Below are 19918 nucleotides of genomic sequence, written 5' to 3'. Positions count from 1 at the left end.
TGTCCACCTGAAGCTGTCACAACATTGTTCACTGGCTCTACTCCAATACAAAGTAAAAAGTTTAAAAAATATTTTACTATACGTTTGAGTTATTGAAAATAATGTAACTTCTGGCCAATTGTAAATATTAACACTAAAACAAACTATTAAATCACTCTAAATTTTTTCTAATGAATTCTAATACAGTAGCAGTTCAATAACCACAATGCCTCACCTAAAAATACATGAAGGAAATCATTTTAACAGCCAGAAATTTTATACCAGTCTTTTGTCATGAACTCAATTCCATTCAACTTCCCCCACATATTTTAATCTAAAAGTAATTTTTTATGCTTGAATGTCTTATATTGATCACATGTACTTTGCAAAAGTTATGTATATGAACTGAAATTTGAAATAACGATTTTCCTATAAGTCTCTAAGTAATACTAATTTTATTCTGAATAGACTTTACTATTATTATGACACAAAGCAGCATATGCTGCAAATTTTATAGTTATATAATTATATTTATAAACGTAAGAGTACACTTTATATAAAAAAAGGCTCATAGACACAGATGCAACCCTGTGGGACTACAAGCATAAGCCCCGGCGGCCCTCCAGGCGATCCAGAAGTGTTCCGTGGGTTGGACATCTGGGCTCCAGAGGAGGGTATAAACCCCTGTCTGGGAGATACTGCCAGTTGTAAAAAGGCAGAGGTCAAGTGCAAAGATGATGGCATGCGCTGGCCTTTGTTCCCTGAGAGCAGGGCTTTGGGCCCCTAGTTCTGGGCCAAATCTGACGTCTGCCCCTCAGCCCAAGCTCCAAGCCAAGCAAAGGGGCCTCTTTCTTAGAAGGGGTTGGGCGGGGGGGTTCCCTGCGGTGGCGGCCCGTCTAGAACTCTCTCCCTGGGCCACCGCCCGGGAACCAATCGCACGCGTGAACGCCGAGGGGGCGGGGCCAGGGGCCAGGGGAAGGCGCGAAGGCGGGAAGAGGGAGGGAAGATGGCGCCGGGCAGAGACGGCTTCGTGGCGGCGCGTGCCAGCCTCCTGGCAGAGTCGGTATGCCAGTCAGATGCCTGCCCCTCGGGCCGAAGCTAAGCCGTACATCAAGCAAGCGAGGACTCCCACAGCGGGGGTCCGCGTCTCTCATGGACATCGACCCCTGCGCCCTGCCTGCCACAGGTGAGTCCTGCCGCTGGGAGCCCCGTGAGGGCTGCTTCTCTGACCCTTCAGCCCTGTGGGTCTGGTGGGCAGGAGCTCAGTTAGTTTTTAAAGACCCTTTGAGGGCTCTCAGATGCCGGTGTGAGAGGTGGGGTTCAAACCCTTCTCTCCTCAGGGAGAACCTCTGGTTTTGAGTTCCCTCCTGACTGGCGGGGGCTTGGTTTTGGGGGGATGGTGTCCCCGCTCTCCTACCTGCTGAGTTGTGGGCTTTCTCTGGCGGGAGCTGCTCAGCCAGGTTTTAGGTGTTTTCAGAGGAAGTAGTTAGTTCCATGGAGAAGGAAATGGCAACCCACTCCAGTGTTCTTGCCTGGAGAATCCCAGGGACGGGGGAGCCTGGTGGGCTTCCGTCTATGGGGTCGCACAGAGTCAGACACGACTGAAGCGACTTAGCAGCAGCAGCAGGAGCAGCAGCAGTTAGTTCCATGTGTAGTGGTGGGTTCCCTGTGTTCATGGGAGCAAGTGAGGACGTGACCCTCTGATGTCTCCATCTTGAACCAAAACCTCATTTCCCGCTTTGTCTTAGGTGTTTTTGGTGGTGGAGCTGGTGTGTGTGTATACGTGCGTGTGTGTGTACATGTCCATGTGTGCCTTCTCTTGCCAGCGCCATGTGTTTCTGATGCCAGTAGTTGTGGTCTCCTGTTTTTTTCCCCCACTCATTACCACATGGACAAGGGCAGCTGGCCGTCAATTAGAATAAGATCCTCAGGACAGCAGTGTGCTATAAGGGAATTTGTATCAACCATCTTTACTTCATTTTGGCTGCAGTTAGTTCACACCTTTGCAAACCCAAATGAGGAACCCGTCTCTGGTTGCAGATTTTCTGGGAACGGTGCTGAAGAGGCTTTGAGGAAATTCTGAATTTAAGCCACGTTTGGCACATTTACTGTGTCAGCCAAAACACGTTTCAGTGAGTAGAATTATGGGCATGTCGCCCCCCCCCCCCAACCCGGCACATTACATTGATGACATAAAAAATGCTGTGCATCATTCCAATTAGTGAAATTAAAAAAAACAAAAAAACACCTTGCAGCATGTTAAAAATAACCAGGACCCTCAAATGGATTGAATGGTTGGAAGACTTCTTGATAACAATGAGGACAGCAACAGGCTTATCTTAGTTACTCCTCAGACACCTTTCTGAAGTTGAAATTACCATTATCCTCATTTATAGGAGAAAAATGCACTAAGAGAAACATCCAACATGTCATCTGCCCAACTGGAAAGTATTTGTACCTACACAGTCAACCTGGGACTCCCTTTGTCATGCAAAGTAGGACAGTTTAAGAGCTCAGTGCCCCCTTTCCTCAAAACTTCATACATAACTCATCTAATTCAATTCAAAGCTTTTATGGTCATGGCTCTTAATTCTACCCCTAACTTGCTTGGCAAAAAAAGACATTTTTGTCATAGTTAAAGATTTGCAGAGGTGAGTGAACTCACATGGTGGCAAAGTAAGTTCTAAGGAAACACAAGATGAGGAAAAAATTGTAAGATTTAGACTTTAGATTTTATTACAGGATGTTTCAGGAACATCCTGTTGTGTGGCATATATCACATCCACATAAATGCATTTGTTAAAAAAAGCAACCTTAGAACCTCACGGGTTTGCCTTAAATTAGCCAAATAGCAGAGGCAGCACTCTGTTGGGTTTTCATTTTATATTTTGCAATTATTTCTCAAACCATTTTGACTTGGATTTAGATAAACATCTGCATTTCAGCTTAGTTGCCTTTCAGATAAAACCTAAGAGAAATAAAAAAAACATTCTTAAAGATTTGGGATATTTTTAGCAAGGCAGAGAAAAGAAAATTGTTTTGTGAGGCTATTTTTAAACAACACTTTTTAAGATTTCTTAAAGCTCCAGTGGTTAGGACAGTGCTAAAGGCAAAAATGTTGCTTAAGAATACACTTCAGAAAAAGCTGGAAAAGTTAAAGCCCTGGCCAAGCCCCTAGAGAGCAAGGAGAGTGCTCATATGGCTTGATGTCCTTTGAATCTCTTAAGGTTATTTTCTAAATGAGACTATGAGAACAAAATGAAATTATACTTCCCTTCCAGCTAGTTAAACCTCAACTCCCTAGATGAAAAAAATGTTTTCTTTTTGGACAGTGATGTATTTCTAGTCAGTATATTCCCAAAACAAATACACCAAAATCCACTTCATGCACAGAGTAAAATAAAAGATAGGAACAGAGGTCATTAAAATGGTTTAGTATCACTCTAATTGCCATTTTGCTGATAACCCTCACTTGATGGAATGGGTGGGTTTTGGTCGTATTATCTATTACCTGTAAAGCTATGGTTTATGAAACTGAATTCCATTGAATCCCTCACCCACTTAACACTTAAGATTTTTTACTTAGAGTAATACTGATTCTCAGGCTAAATTGTAGTAGACAGGGTTTGTTAACTAGCCAACGTTCATTTCCCAACTTCTTTCTTCCTGATAGAATCCCAGTTTTGTCTATATATATTTCCTCCCTCTGACCTCACTCATGGAATTAAAATCAAGGGAAGCTGATCCCAAGAATATATCTTTAGTCTAAAAAGCCAATTAGCACATGGAATTTCCTAGCAATTAATAATATTCTAAGTGGTCATATGTCCTGTAATGGCTCAGCCTGACTGAAGGACACTACCCTTAATTCTTGATAGTGAGAGAGGTTTTTCTCTCTCTTTTGAATGATAAGAATAAGGAAGGATGTAGCTCCAGTAGCCACTGGCAATCATCTTAAAGTTTGAGGGGAATCATTGAATTCAGTTGATGCTAAATATGACAGGAAGGATAAACAGAAAGATCCAGAGTGTCTGATCATGCTACTTATCTATGGATCACTTGGAACTTGCATTTCTATGGAATGTCTCTTTTGTAAAATATAATTTTATTTCTTTCCAGTTTGAAATAGGATTTTTTTCTCACTCATAGCCCAAAGCATCCTATTACATAAGCTGAAAATACTCGGTAATAAAGAGTAAGAAGTAATCAGATCTTTAGGATGCTGAACATGAATTACTATAGCTTACTTTTCTGATCTCCTTTCCACTGTTAATAGGCTTTCTTATTGGCTTCTCCTCTACCCGCAATAGCTTAATCACTCCTGAAAATCCTTTAATTCTCTACTTATTATTCTAAAGTTGGGATGTGAAGTATGGGAGAGGCTGCCTCTACAGAGTTTAGATTACTCGTGTTAACGTGAGATGTTACTGATTGAAAGTGTTAGTTAACCAAAGGAAGTGTTAGCCAGAGGAGTGGGAATCACTTTCCTAACTTTTCTGAACCCATAGTTCTATTCTTTTCCCTTGGAAGTTACAATTTCCCATAGTGGTGAGATAGGAGACAAACTTTCCAGAATGTACCATGGTACCTATTCTACTCTAGGAAATCCACTTAGGTGAAACAAAGTAACTTCTTTTGATTAGAAAATTTAAAATTCTCCATGTACCTTTGAGTTCAGGCTGATGGATATCACATTAAATGGAGGAAGTATAAAGAACATCATCTGAACCTCTCCCACTCTTCATCTCAAACCTTACAAAATATTTGGCATGCTCAGAGAGAGCTGGGCTGAATTGCATATTTCATTGCCAAATAATATTCATGAAGATCCCATTTCACATATTGACCGCCACTTAAGGAATGAAACAGGACTACATAATCAGTTGAATTTAATTCAATCTATTTTGTGTAGTTGTGTTCAAGGTTATAACAAGGTATGTAGACTTTGGTATTAGACTTCTGTAGAACCTCAAGAAACATGTCCAGGGTAGGAATTTAGGCAAAAATGATTTTGCTCATAAAACATGTACATAAGATTGTTTTGTAGATTCTATTTGATGTACTACTATGGGTGGATAATAAATCAAAAGATAAGGTTTATCATGCTAGTCTATTCCAAAGAGAAACATTTATGCAGCTGCAGTTTTCAACCTGAACACATTAATAAAACCTCTAAAGAATTCTACACCTTGGTGAGAGTGACTGAAGAAATTGCAACTTTTAGATAAGAAAACATCCCCAATAAAAAATTCAAGTATTGTATTAGAAGACCCATCAGTTATGTGGTCTGTAACCCTATGTCAGACATTTGGCTGAAGACACCAAGGTTGTACTGGGGACAGGACCTTCTGTTGGGTATACTCCTTTGGTCTGGGCTGTCTAGAAGGCTGACGCTGATCTTTCTTTCTTCTTAAGTGTATTCTTACACTGTGTTCAGAGGAAATCGGATTGCAAGAAACAAAAACTAACCAACATGAATAATGTAAAAGCATATAAGTGTGGTCCAATTTTATAATGAATACTGTACATTTCTTCTTTCAGCAGACATCTAAGGTGTTCTTGCCATTTGTCAAAAACAGTGCTAGGCCTTGGTTAGAGATGTAAGTTTAAGACCCAGAGGCCTTGTTCTCTAGAGGCTTACAGTGTGATAGGTTAAGACCTGGACTGTCTTGTAGAGATGTTTGAAGCAATACGTTTACTTAGAGGCTAAGTAGAGGCTATTATAGGATCATGCAGTGAAAAATCTTAAGCTGAGGGCGGGACAGGTGAGTGGAAGTTAGGGAGAGTTTGCTGGTCAAACAGATTCTTGACCATTTCCCTGAATATCCAGTGAGATTTGGTCAGTGAAGATGAGTGGGGACACTGGAGGTAAGCAACCTAGACAGCTGTTCTGGTGTACATGAGCTGAATATTAATATTGGTACTGAGCTTGGATGTCAATATGTTAAAGTCTAGATTTAATAATGGCAGACCTTAGTCTGTTTCATGACTGAAAGGCTCAATTCTGACAGAATATCTGTCTATCCATTGAACACCTTTCTAAAATGGCAGTTTCTAACAGTCATATTTAACATAGGTATGCCTCCCTGTATTTTTCTGACAAATTAAAGGTTTGTGATAACCGTGCACTGGGCAGGCCTATTAGTGCTATTTCCCCAACAGCCTTAGCTGACTCTGTGTCTCTGTCACATTTTGGTATTTCTTGCAATATTTCAAACCCTTTGCCAGCAAAAGGACTACAACTTGTTAAAGGTTTGGGTGATGGTTAGTGTTTTTTAGCAATAAAGTATTTTTAAATTAAGATTTATGCATTTTTAAAGACATAATACTGTTACACACTTAATGCAGTATATATTTTATGTTTACTAGTAAACCATAAAATTCATGTGGTTTGCTTTATTGCAGTGGTCTGGGACCAAACTTACAATATCCGAGGTAGGCCTGTATTTAATGCACATTGTAACCAACACAATGCTTTGCACCTAAGTGTTGGTTAAATAGTTATTGAATTAAATCGAACCTCCATCACTTAAATCTTAATTTCTTGTGATTTCTTGATGAAAAGTATTTCTACCTAATGTTGTCCCACAAACTCACCAGGGGAATTGTAGGGATAAGTGAAAGAAACAACATGAAAATATTCCATGTACAGCATGCTACATTGCTTCAGTCATGTCCGACTCAGTGTGACCCTATGGACTGTAACCCACCTGGCTCCTCTGTCCATGGGATTCTCCCAGCAAGAATACTGGAGTGGGTTGCCATGCCCTCCTCCAGGGGATCTTCCCAATCCAGGGATTGAACCCACATCTCTTAGGTCTCCTGCATTGGCAGGCAGGTTCTTTACCACTCGCACCACCTGGGATGTCTAAAGTACTTTGAGGCATACTATTAAAATAAAACTGTAATAAATCTTTGATAATGAAGAGGAATGGGGTAGTTCTTTATAAGCTGGGGCAGGAGGTCAAATACCAAATCTGAAAATGAATAGAGACCCTATAAATTGATCATAATGTAACCTGAAATGAAAGACTAATTTCCATGTTCATGTAAGATCTAAGTATGGGGAGAATACGAATAAAATGAACTGTGAATGTCCTATTCATTTTTATACAAAGCTGTCACTATTGGCCTGTTATTACTAGCGCATGCATTCCTTCACTTTGCTGACTTCCTTCACTGTGTTTTCAAGTTCTGACTTCATGCTTAGGAAGTCAGTTGCTACCCCAAGATTATAAATATATATTTATCTAATTTTGGTAAAGTTACAGTTTTGTTTTATACTCTTATTCTTTATTTCTTATGGGATTTGTTTTGTATAAAATATGAAGAAAGAATCTGTTCCCCCAAAGTGCTATGTATGTTGTCTTATCATCCCACTGTCTCTCCAGCATTGGGCACAGGAGGGTCTCAGTAAATATTATAGAATGAATAAATTAATGACTGATGAGTCTAAACCTTCCAGAAACTTCCCAGGCTTCCCTTGGGACCGACAGTAAGTGATTGTAAGACTGACTTAAATTAAAGTGAAAAGCTAGGCCTAAAGCTAAACGGCTTTTGTGAGGCTGATATCTGCTGCTTTGGGCTATAATTAATTGATCTAACTTGTTGTGGGAATATACTGATAAATTCACCAAGACTTGAAAGGGAAAGATGTTTCTCATTTTCTTTAAAATTATATTTTTTGATTCCTGAGAAATATGTACATGTTACATATATTGCATATATATAAATGCATGTATAAATATCCTTACAATTTTGACATTATTTTTGAATTTGAGATACAAACATTTGAATCTATTCATCTATCTACCATCTGTTTGGGTCTACATACATACATATTAAGCACAAAAGGCACAAGAATTTAATATTTAAGAGTATGGGCTATCAAGAGTGCCAGGATTTAATCTTAGCTCTGACACGTACTAGCTATGTGACCTTGGGCAAGTTGCTTAACTGCTCTATCTCCCAGTTTTGTCTGCAAAGTTGGAAGATTAATAGTGTTTTCTTCAGAATGTTGTTGTGAACATTAAATTCATGTAACCATTTAGAATAGTGCCTGAAATACTGTAAGTGCTGTCTAAGTGTTAGCTTTTCTTATTATCCTACTAACTTCCAATAATCTTTCTTGTGTTTTTGAAAGTAACAGTTTCAAAATATCTTAAAGATATTTTAAAAGAACATTTAGGATTGATTGAATGAGAGAAAAAAAATCACTTAGCAAAAGAGCAATTGCTTTATTTAGCATAGAAAATATATAGTAACACATATGAATACTAAAAGTGTAAAAAAAAATTCAGAAAAGAACAATGCTTAAGTTTGAATTCTGAAAATAAAATACATAAATTGAAAGTGTAAACTCAGAGGTGCATCTTGTTTCCAAACACAAGCATTAAAAAATCAAAATGACAGACTTCTGTTGATCTGCTTAGGAAGGCATAAATTGTTAATCAGGCTCCAGGCAACATTGTTTAATACCAAGTTTAATAAAAATCTGCCTGGAGGAAGAAGAGGTCTGGTGGCCAATTTTGAAAGCTGGGCAGCTCTGTTTACATGCTCAGTCTCTCTAGCTCTGAGGACACCATTGATAGGGTTTCCTTTGAAATTGGCTTCTTTTAAAGAAGTCAAAATTATTAAACACTATAGCATGGGATAGAAAACTTGAATTTTTTCATTGGTGTGAATAAACTTGAAAAGGAAATAAATTGGAGAAGTATTTATTTAAGAGAATCTTTTGCAGTTTGTATGAGAAGAATTTCACAGTAAGCATTTATTGAGCCTTCACTATATGCTTACATTTGCTAGTGATGCCTTCATCTTAAAACTGTGATCTTGAGATGAAAGAAGTGATATTTTAAAACCATTTTCTCCTTTCTCCCCAGCCTGTATTTGTTCATTCCACAAGGCATCTTTTATTTGTATCATGTGGGCTTTCTCTGTGCAGGGACTCAAGAAAATTTCCAAAGTCTTGGCATTGTTTTTAGGAGAACTTGTCAATCAGGTGAAAACTAAATTGGAAAGTATTTGACAAGTGCAGTATCTCCTGAGCAGTTGGAGCCTTGTAGCTACTTCTCTGGATTACTGAGTTTAAAACGCAGCCCAAATTTCACTTCCTTTAAAGTCCTTCTTGATAACATCTTGGATATCATTGCCTGTTTCTTAATTACAAATCAGGGCAGGTTTGGCTCTTGTTTTCATGATTGGTTTTTCTAAACAGCTGTGATTTTCATATGGAGGAAAAAAAAAGCCATTTAAAAATTTATTTTAATGTAGTGAGAAATTGGGAAGCAAACATGTGCTCTATTAAAGTTCAGAATATCCACAGTGCAAAGCAAACTTCTTGTTCCTTGGTGCACAGTTAACCCAGCATAGGTTTCAGCAATTTCTCCTCTCTCTGTCTGCTGTATAAAAATCTTTCATTACATCAGACTAAACTAAATCACTTGGGAGCATTTTACTCTTTTGTAGCTTTCAGCTTCATATTTTAAATAAAGTAACTGTCCTATTTAGCATTCTAGTTGGTGAGAAAGTCATTTCACATGACCACTCGACATCTAGTAGTGTCCTTCCCTCTGTTGGGTCCTCTCTTAAATTTAATTGCATTGTCTTTTTAGCATACAAAGTAAACACACATTTAAACTCAAGGCGGGGGGAAGTTGAAAAATAAAACCATGGTGATATTTGTAAAGATATTTTGGAATCTGGCATCTGAGAATAAAAAGCATACTGAAGAAGGGAAGTATCACGAGACAAAATTTTAAAATACGAGACCTGTATTTGGGGTGACTGCACTTATTTCAAAGGCACTTTCAGTTCAGTTCAGTTCAGTTGCTCAGTTGTGTCCGACTCTTTGCGACCCCATGAATCACAGCACTCCAGGCCTCCCTGTCCATCACCAACTCCCGGAGTTCACTCAAACTCCTGTCCACACAGTCGGTGATGCCATCCAGCCATCTCATTCTCTGTCGTCCCCTTCTTCTCCTGCCCCCAACCTTTCCCAGCATCAGAGTCTTTTCCAGTGAGTCAGCTCGTCGCATGAGATGGCCAAAGTATTGGAGTTTCAGCTTTAGCATCAGTCCTTCCAGTGAACACCCAGGATTGATCTCCTTTAGAATGGACTGGTTGGATCTCCTTGCAGTCCAAGGGACTCTCAAGAGTCTTCTCCAGCGCACTTTACCTGCAGGTAAATATACTTTCCTTGAATTAAAAAATGACTGCAGAGATGGATCTGGAGGTTTGGAACCACCTCCTCTTGATGACACTAACCAGTAAGTGACCCCTTCATTCTGTTGTCTTAATAAGGATCTGCCCCAGACATCTTTTTCTTAATGAAAAGGGATATGAGTCAGAAAGAGAGTAAAACTGTGGCACTGATATTTATCACAAGGCCTCCCTCACAGAATTTATTTCTTTATGAAACACTGACAAAATCTCAACTACATACTTTTATGTAAGTAATTAACTAGCAAATAGTTAGTTACTGGGAGATAGAGTAGCTCTACTTGATACAAATTAGGATCAGCAGTACTATACCAATCTTGATGAATTTTATCATTTTTCATCATGATTACTCAGTCAAACCACACAGTTTTTATCAGTGTTAAATCACAACCTGTTGCTAAGAAGAGCTTAGAATATTTTAGTTGAGTGTGAAATTGAGCAGTTCCAAACATTTTATAAAATAGATGATAGTTGATTAATAAAATTCCCCTTTTTTAATCCTGCAAAGGAGGTTTAAGCTTTGCAGCTAAAAATGTGATAAGCTCATTTTCATGACTGAAATCTAGAAAGCAACTGCTTTTTGACCTAACAATGCATACCTTAAATTATAAATCAATCAACACCTTAGGAAATTTGTGTTTATCCACAGTTATATAAAGTTCCTTTTTAGGAAAAAAAAAGATACCCCTTTAATAATGGGTATGGTTAAATTGAGCTGGCTGGGTTTTCAGCAAAACTAGATATAAATTTAAAACTTCTTATTTTCCACTGAATAATCCACTATGGAATCAAATAGGTGAATTCATTGTCAATAACACATTTTGGCCATGACCTTGGCAAAGTACAGTTTTGGAGGACCTATTAATATAGTCAAAGATTGTATTGTTATTCCAAATGTTATTATTAATCTCTATGAAGTTTAAATAAGGGATCCAAAAATACCTTTTGATAGAATGACTTTTATCTTTTGGGCTGTCTATTATCATTCCAAAAGTAATTCCCCTTTACTTTCTATTCATCCAAACAAGAAAACTAAGTCAGTCATTTTTCAATATTATGTTATTATTTAACCCAGTGGTCCTTGGACTTTTGGATTTCATGGAACATTCAGTTCAGTTCAGTCGCTTAGTCGTGTCCGACTCTGCGACCCCATGAATCACAGCACGCCAGGCCTCCCTGTCCATCACCAACTCCCGGGGTTCACTCAAACTCATGTCCATCGAGTCGGTGATGCCATCCAGCCATCTCATTCTCTGTCGTCCCCTTCTCCTCCCGCCCCCAATCCTTCCCAGCATCAGAGTGTTTTCCCGTGAGTCAACTCTTCGCATGAGGTGGCCAAAGTATTGGAGTTTCAGCTTTAGCATCAGTCCTTCCAATGAACACCCAGGATTGATCTCCCCTAGAATGGACTGGTTGGATCTCCTTGCAGTCCAAGGGACTCTCAAGAGTCTTCTCCAACACCACAGTTCAAAAGCATCAATTCTTTGGTGATCAGCTTTCTTCACAGTCCAACTCTCACATCCATACATGACCACTGGAAAAACCATAGCCTTGACTAGACGGACCTTTGTTGGCAAAGTAATGTTTCTGCTACAGTTATTTTTTTAAATAGGGGAGGGTTGACATTGGGTTGCTTGCAGATTTTAATTTTGTCAAGGGAAAAAACAACATAATTTATCCATACACTTTCATGCAAAAATTGACATTTTAACTTTAAGAAGTGGGAAGGTCACTGTCTCAGTCCTTAAATTGAATAAATGGAGAGTTACACAATAAGTAGGTTGTCATCATGTTTCATATCTGATCACTGACCAAGAAACATTTTTTTTGCAAAGATGCACATACGACTTTGGTTAGCCTGCCAAATTACTGATACTCAGTACTATCATCTGGAGAAGGCAATGGCAAGCCACTCCAGTACTCTTGCCTAGAAAATCCCATGGATGGAGGAGCCTGGTAGGCTGCAGTCCGTGGGGTCGCTAAGGGTCGGACATGACTGAGCGACTTCACTTTCACTTTTCACTTTCACACATTGGAGAAGGAAATGGCAACCCACTCCAGTGTTCTTGCCTGGAGAATCCCAGGGACAGGGGAGCCTGGTGGGCTTCCGTCTATGGGGTCACACAGAGTCGGACACGACTGAAGTGACTTAGCAGCAGCAGCAGTACTACCATCAAATCATTAAAAATAAAATAAAAACCTACATTTTATCAATCTCCCAAGTAATCGTCAAAATTTTGAAGGAAAATTTTAATTCTTCTTTGCAATAGGAGCTTTAAAAAAGTGTACAAACACATACAATTCCTAACGAGTTATAAACCCTTATTTTCTCCATAAGTTTCCATGCCTGCTCCTTTATAGCATATTTATAAATAATGATATTATAGATATAAATTTTTCTTTTAATTTCTGATGGGAGAATTGAGTGGAGATGATAAAAAGTTATACTATTCCACAGCTAGAGCTCAGGTTACAGAAGAGATAGAGATAATGAACAAAATGAATTCAATTGATCCATGGACAAGTCACTTCATCTTTCTGGTCATCAAGTATCTCAAATGTAAACGATGGGCATTGGGTTTTAGTCACTCACTTATGTCCGACTCTTTGTGACCCCATGGACTGTAGGCCACCAGGTTCCTCTGTCCATAGGATTCTCCAGACAATACTGGAGTGGGTTGCCACTTCCTTCTCCAGGGGATCTTCCCAGCCCAGGGATTTAACCTGGCTCTTGGTGACATGTCCATGGATCAATTGAATTCATTTTGTTCATTATCTCTATCTCTTCTGTAACCTGAGCTCTAGCTGTGGAATAGTATAACTTTTTATCATCTCCACTCAATTCTCCCATCAAAAATTAAAAGAGAAATTTATATCTATAATATCATTATTTATAAATATGCTATAAAGGAGCAGGCAGCCTGTTTTACCAGTGAAGCCCTTGGCATTGGGTAAAGTAATGTCTAAACTCCTTTGTGTGTCTCACATTCTCTGATAATTGTCAAACTGTCAATAAAGGCTGGGCTAACTACCTGACTTTTTGAATGGTGGTAATAGAATAGAGTTTAATGGAAATGGCTTATCACCATCAACCATTTATAATATTACTGTATTGTTAAGAGGATGTCTTTTTTCCTTTCTCCTACCTGCTTTCCTCCACCCCCACCCTCTATACCTTTTCTTATAAAATTTTTCTTGGAAAAGAAATAACTCAGAACAAATACTGAACTGTGATGGGAATGAAATAACAAAACTGCGGTCATAAAAGAAGAAAATTATTTTTACCCATCAAATAAGAAAGGAAATAATTATTTTTACCCATCAAATAAGGAGGGAAATGAACACAATCTTATTTAGCTCTGCCTACAGTCCCCAAAGCTATGCACGTAGTGAGTTTGTCAGTGCACTAAGAAAGTACTGAGGCCCTTGGGGTGCTGTGAGGCTGTGATGCCCCCTGTCATTGAAATAAATAGGTGTCATTTTTAGCTACCTTCCTGATATATCCCCTCCAACATGAGGCTCTCTCTGAACATAAGAGAAGACAATTTATTCTCTTATTAGAAGTATCATTATTATGCTCAGAAAAATGCCCCACACAATTCTTTTTACTACAACTATAAACCCTAATGTATACTTTCAAGTGGTTTATAAGAAATGAATAACCTACAGACATTTTCCTAAGCCTGAAAACCTTCATTGCTCTGGTCAAAATAATCAAATCATTCCCATGCCCTGTGCTGCTCTGTATTTCTCAGAGTCACACTTTTACTTCTAAGATACCACAAGTGTTTGTTAACAGCACATTCATTAAACGCTTGGCTCAAACAGAAGTTTCCTAGAAATTCAAACCAAAAAGGCTAAATGAAGAGGATACAATATATAGAATCCAAATGAATGACTTATATTTGGTCTTTATCACTTTTGTATATTTTAGGTTGTCAGAAGGACACATGGTATATCTATTTACCTTGAAGAACAATAAAGATAATAGAAAAGAGTCAGTCTTCCTCAAAGCATTAAGAAAACCTTTGTTTGATTCTGCTGCGATTTCAGACCACTTTTTAAAAATGTACTCCTCTGCTTATTTTATGATCCATGCAGAATCATTTCCTTTAGATGGTGATTTTTTTAAAGGATAACTTTCAAATTTACATTCCATGTTAGAGAAACATAGTGATTATAAACATGTTTTTGATATAATCATGTTTATAAAGTTGTAATAATAATATTATACGTATTATACATAATATTATACATAATAATATAATAATAGCAGTATTTATAAAGTGGAAAGTGCACCCTGTTATAAAAATGGTGACTTTAATTCTATTTCTATTCTTACATTTTCCTCTTATGTAAAAATTCACCTCCCATCTCTTTTCATTGTAGTCACTTGGGACACCGCCTCAAATTAATTTTTTCTTGCTGTTTTCCATTCCTATAACTTATTAGGTCTCCTGAACATCTTTTGGGCAGATCTACCAAATTAGGGAATTACAGAAAGAAAAAATACAGTGCTCTTTCAAGTGATGAAATATGAACATAAATTATACCCTGTGTTGGCTAGCTTTGTATTCCTCAACTTCTTCCTAAGTTGTTCTCTTTCACAAGATAGCACTAAGTATGGTGGGAAAAGCTTTGGACCCATGCTGTCCATTTATACTGCACATCAAATTTCATAGTAACATTCTGGCTTTAATTAAACTTTTCCTCTTATAAATCTCAGCCAAGGTGATCTGATTGATAGAGGAAATGAGCACCCAACAGTGTTAGTGTAATGATATTACATAGATGAAAATAATCTAATAAAATAATCTCTAATAATCTGTGGGGATGGGGTCACAGAACCTTCTGCATATGTGTCCACTCTGCATTTATGCATCTGTGCTCATTGCATTCATTCTTCAGTTAGTTTTCATTGTTGGAAGAATTAAAAAGTTCCTGGATAGTTCAGTCTTGACCAGCTCTAGAATACTGGCTGTATCTTGACCCCTCTGACCCAATCACTTTGGCTTAAAAGAACCTTACTCTATTTACATTTGTAGTAAATCAAGGTGTATCACCTTTTTCAAGGGTTATGTGTACTCTTCTTGCCTTATCTCCCTACTTGTGAGTGATGGGGTTACAAAGACTGTACACTTTCGACAGTAAACCTTAATTAGAGGAAACCTGAATTTTCTCATCTGATTACTTTAAAAAAGGGAGAGTTTCTCAGGAATAGGACTTTTAAAAATGTAGGCCAGTTTAATCTTCATAAGAGGAAAACTCAAAACAAAAATATTGTTTAGATCTAGGAAAGTGCCTTAAACTCTCATCTGTGTTCAAAATAAAACAAAAATCCTAATGGAGAGAGAAAATGAAAAGGAAATAAAAGAATGAAGAAAAAAAATCAACCCAAGCTGTGCATTTCTTTCTTTCTTCTCTAATATCATTCGAACAGTGTCACAACTGGGTGCTCTGTGTGTGTGAATTTTGATTTTTTTTCTTTCAGCAGTTTCCCCTATTAACATGATGTTCTTGATTCTTTGTATTTAGAATCATTATTCAGAAAAAAATTTAAACCAGAGAAGGTTTGATTATCTACATTTTCACCTTTTTGTGAAGCAAATAAGGTAAGCTCAGTAGACACTAGCTAGGCTGAAACACTATTAAAAAATGCAATTCAGACTGAGTCACTGCTTGTTATTTTTATAAGTGAGACCCTAATTCTGATCGACCCCAAAGAATGGGCTGCTGTGACTAAGCTAGCAGCAGAAGCAACTGGCTTCTGCAGGATGTTATCTCATTTGGAACACATTTCAAACTTTAGAACAGATTTTTAAATTGAAAGTTGAAACCTGCAGACCGTCAGCAGAAGAGGCTGATTCACCCCTATAGAACTTATCTTACTGTGTAAGTTCCAGGAAGAGTTTTTTTTTAAGGACTAGGTTACCTAAAATATGTTGTGATATATCAAAGAGAGAGAGAGAGAGAGAGAAATACCTCCTGGAATAAGAGTGATATGCATCTAAACATCTTTTGGACTTTTAGTATATGCTTATTTGAATGGGGGCTTCTTTAAATTAGAAACCTCTAGTTCAGTATAACTTGTCAATGTTCATGTATCTCTGAAAGGTTAGTTAATTTTTTTCTCCCTCATTTTTTCTGCTTTTTTTCAAATGCTTCATATATTTGCTTGAACCCCTATGGTAGCGCTTCTTCATGTGGAATTTTTTGAGTCATAACTATAATGCCATTATTACTATTGGGTAAATTTGAGTGAAGGAAGTACAATCTTGGCAAGATGAGAAATAAGGAAAATTTTATATTAGTAGTGGTGAATTCTTTATTAATTGGCCATTGCTTTCATTTGGAATCATAGAGAAGTTATCAAAAGTCTAGATACCCAGAAACTGCAAATACTCTTGGGTTCCTGAAATTAGAGGAACTACACAAATGACAGTAATGGTTTTGACCTGGAATAAATGTCATGAAAGGACTTGAGGAATACTGTCTTGTCTGTGAGGGGAAAGCTGTTTTATGCTTATTATCTTAGATTACAAAATCCATGATGCAGCTGAACTGCAGGGAGAAGTGCATGGCGTGACCCACTAGAGGTCCTTTCCAACTAAAAAAAGTTTCCATAGTTCAAAGGATTCAGCCTCAGTAAGTTGGCATTCCGGACTGCAAAGAGAGTAAGGGCCAGGAAGGGGGACTGCACATTTTACTTCCCTAGGGAGAAACATGGTTTCATTCAGATTATTTGTCATATTTATCTCTTTTTTTTTTAATCCTTATGTGGTACAATCATTCAGTTAGCTCTGGTTAGATATTCAGAACCTGTTGTTCCAAGTTATTGATACATTTGGAAAAAGGAAGTGTCATTTGATGTCCTGGAGCTACAGTTGTGCTTTCTATTGATATTAGCTGTTTTCAAGTATCTCAGAACAAAATTTTGCAAGAGATTTTTGCTTTAAAATGAAGAGTGCCTCAGTAAGTTTTCACTTGCAAAGCTGATGGAAGTGGTGGGTGGAGGAGGTAATATACACATTTTCTGATAGTGGGCAACTTAGTAGAAAATAATTGTGTTTCTATTTATTATCTTGGCAGAGTTAGCATTAAGAAATATAATTGCAATAAATTGATGTAAAAGCCAGATAGTAAAGGGACTAAAACTCCCTACAGAGACACCAGTCTGTCACTTACAAAGGTAGCAAAAGATAATTGCAGACTGTTTTCCTTTAGAAATGTACTGCTGCTTCTCATGTTTTTCTGAAAAAATTGGTTACTTCCTCTGCTTCTGAAGTATGCCATGAACCATCAAAACAGGTAGAAAAAGATCTGCCTTTTATTTCTCCCCAATACCTTTTTAATTAGAACACACCAAAGAGCAAAACGGGGCAAGATGCAATCCTGTGTGATTGTGTTTTCCAGTAAATTGTTGGATTTCTTTTAAGTTTCGGAGCTCTGCATTGAAAATCTGGCCTCTGGCATAAACTTTGCCCTCCTCCTATGACATAATGAAGACATCTGCTTGATCATATCCTCTTTCTTCACACAACTTGTTTTCTGGCTCTAAAAAAAATAGCCAGAACAAAGCTATGCAAGTACTGAAACACAAAGGATGATGCTGAAGCCAAACTGGAAGAGACTTTTTTTTTTCTCCTAAAGTGGAATACTAAAGCTTTTCCTTTTCAGGTACAGGCATCACCAAGAAAAGAAAGGAGATAACTAATCCCTGCTCACCGTCTGTATAGGCTTATTTGTTCTTCATTCTTAGAAGAGTTGTGCATTAACAAGGTATATCCCTGTGTTCCTTTTCGCATACAGGGAGGATTTTGCACCCCCTGGATTATAACCACTCAGAGAACCGATATTTCGCATGTGCGCCCCTCCAGAAGCCAGACATGTACACATCACCCACTCCAGCAGCAACACTTTTTGTTTCTTGCAGGAAAAATCCTCTTCTTTCCTACATTATGTGGTTCAGTAAGTGAAAATGAAAATTGGCTGAGACATGGGGTGATACACCTCCATAGTGTGAATATCATAATTAAAATGTCTTTACAAAAAAAAAAAAAAAAACAAAAACAACGAGAGGGGGGAGAGAAATGTATGGCTATTCCAGATGATTAAACTTCTTGGTACTTGGATGTTCTCTGTAGTTAACTCAGGTGAACAGCCCCTTGGACTAACAAGGACCCGCATATAACTCCCCATAAAATATGGATTTTATTGCAGCAGTGACAACATTTCAGCACCACGCTGACCTCTCCAGCATCTCCCATCTCTGAGATCTCCGATAACTCCTGGCATAAGAATAACTACAGAAGTAATCCCAGCTCTGCAATACACAACATAGCAAGATTCCCTGTTACTCAATACCGGAATATCGCACCGGGGGCGTCACTTTTCCTGCATCGGACACCGGAAAACCAGGCGCACTTGGTTTGCTCTCCAACCAGTCCGGAGGAGGCGTTTTCCCCCAGATTTGTGCCTGGCCAGCCTTGGAAGAGCACAAGCGAGCTCCGTCTTCCACATGACTTTTCCCTGGACAGTGTGCTCCATTTTCGGAGTCCAGTGTTGGACTTTCCTTGCAACCTAAGCATTTCTGCCCTATGTGACCGGCAGGCGTTGCCCCCGGCGTGCAAGCTAACAGTTTTTTATTTTTTAAATAAAAAAAATAAGCTTCTCTGAGACAAATCATCTCTTTAGCCTAAGTTTTCCTTATTGGGAGCATTCGGGAGTTTTCAGGCTACCCAATTTTCTGCTTTGGCTCCCAAACCAAGAAATGTAACCCGGCCAAAGCAGTCCCTGCGCAGACCCTGTGATGTGGGCAGGTGGAAATAAATCAAGCCCCAAACCGCTCCGCGGGTCCTGCACGCACCAGCGCCCTTGGTAATTGACCAGCCAACTTTGCAAATGCCGGAGATCCCTTGGCAGCCTCTGCCGGCGGAGAGAAAGGCAATGGGTTCTTCCCGGCGGCCCCATCACATATGCCCCCACCAAGCCCCTCCGCGGTCTTACCAGAAGGCGGAGGAGCGGCGCCGAAGCTCCCCGGGAACCGGCGCCCGTTCTGGGCAGCGGCAGCAGCGCCGCCTGCGCAGCCGGACCCGCGCGCCCGCCCCGACCCGGGCTCGCAGGCTGAACATCCCTCCCAACTCCAGCGTGCGGCACCCACCGGGCGAAGAGGGCTCTCTCTCTCTCTGATTGGCTTCCATCAGCGCCACAGAATTAAAACAAGAAAAGGCATGCACCATCGCCAACTGAGACCGAACCCACCTCTGCTCGCTTTCCTGCTCCCGGGGAGACCCTGCGACCCGCTCAGGCTGCTCCTGCCTCGGCCGCCGCCGCCTCGGTTGCCCGCTCAGCCGTTCTCGCTGCCGCGGCTGAAACTGCAGCTCGGGATGGGAAGGTTACGGGCTCGGGAGAGCTGGCTCTTGTGGGCACACACTGATTTGCAAGTGAATGAAGTGGGAGGGAGCAAAGAGAGGAGGACTTTGTTAGAGAGGCCCAGTGCCTGCCCCCGCCCGCCCCCTCCCCTTGACAGAATGACTCCCTGTGTTTGAAGTCCTGAGCAATTCGCTCCCTGTAACACTCCCTCCGCTCCAGGCTTTCCTTTCTCTTCCTTTCTTATTTTTTGGGGGGTTAAGACATATTCAGAACTTGCTGTGACTTCGTCTGTTCCCTCCTTTATACTATCAAAATGCACCTTGTGCTATCTTCTGTAACCGTTGGA

At 39.3% G+C, this 19918-nt stretch overlaps 1 protein-coding gene across 2 annotated transcripts in view; it reads right to left on the bottom strand.

Annotated features, from left to right (window-relative positions):
• The window catches only part of CDH6 (cadherin 6), a 165577-nt gene extending 145945 nt beyond the window's left edge, over positions 1-19632 (bottom strand). The window contains exon 1 of one of the 2 annotated variants that reach the window (XM_055422235.2): positions 19462-19632. The gene's annotated coding sequence lies outside the window, so the exon portion shown is untranslated. Of the gene's footprint in view, positions 1-19206; positions 19309-19461 lie in introns of those variants that run through there. The other variant, XM_055422236.2, reaches the window with a different exon arrangement.
• Positions 19633-19918: the final 286 nt, after the last annotated feature.

This window comes from Moschus berezovskii, chromosome 18, assembly GCF_049115385.1.
Source record: "Moschus berezovskii isolate FMDL1 chromosome 18, NW_MosBer_1.0, whole genome shotgun sequence".
Classification (NCBI taxonomy): domain Eukaryota; kingdom Metazoa; phylum Chordata; class Mammalia; order Artiodactyla; family Moschidae; genus Moschus; species Moschus berezovskii.
The sequence above is the reverse complement of the archived record's forward strand: the minus strand, read 5'-3'. Positions and strand labels throughout refer to the sequence as shown.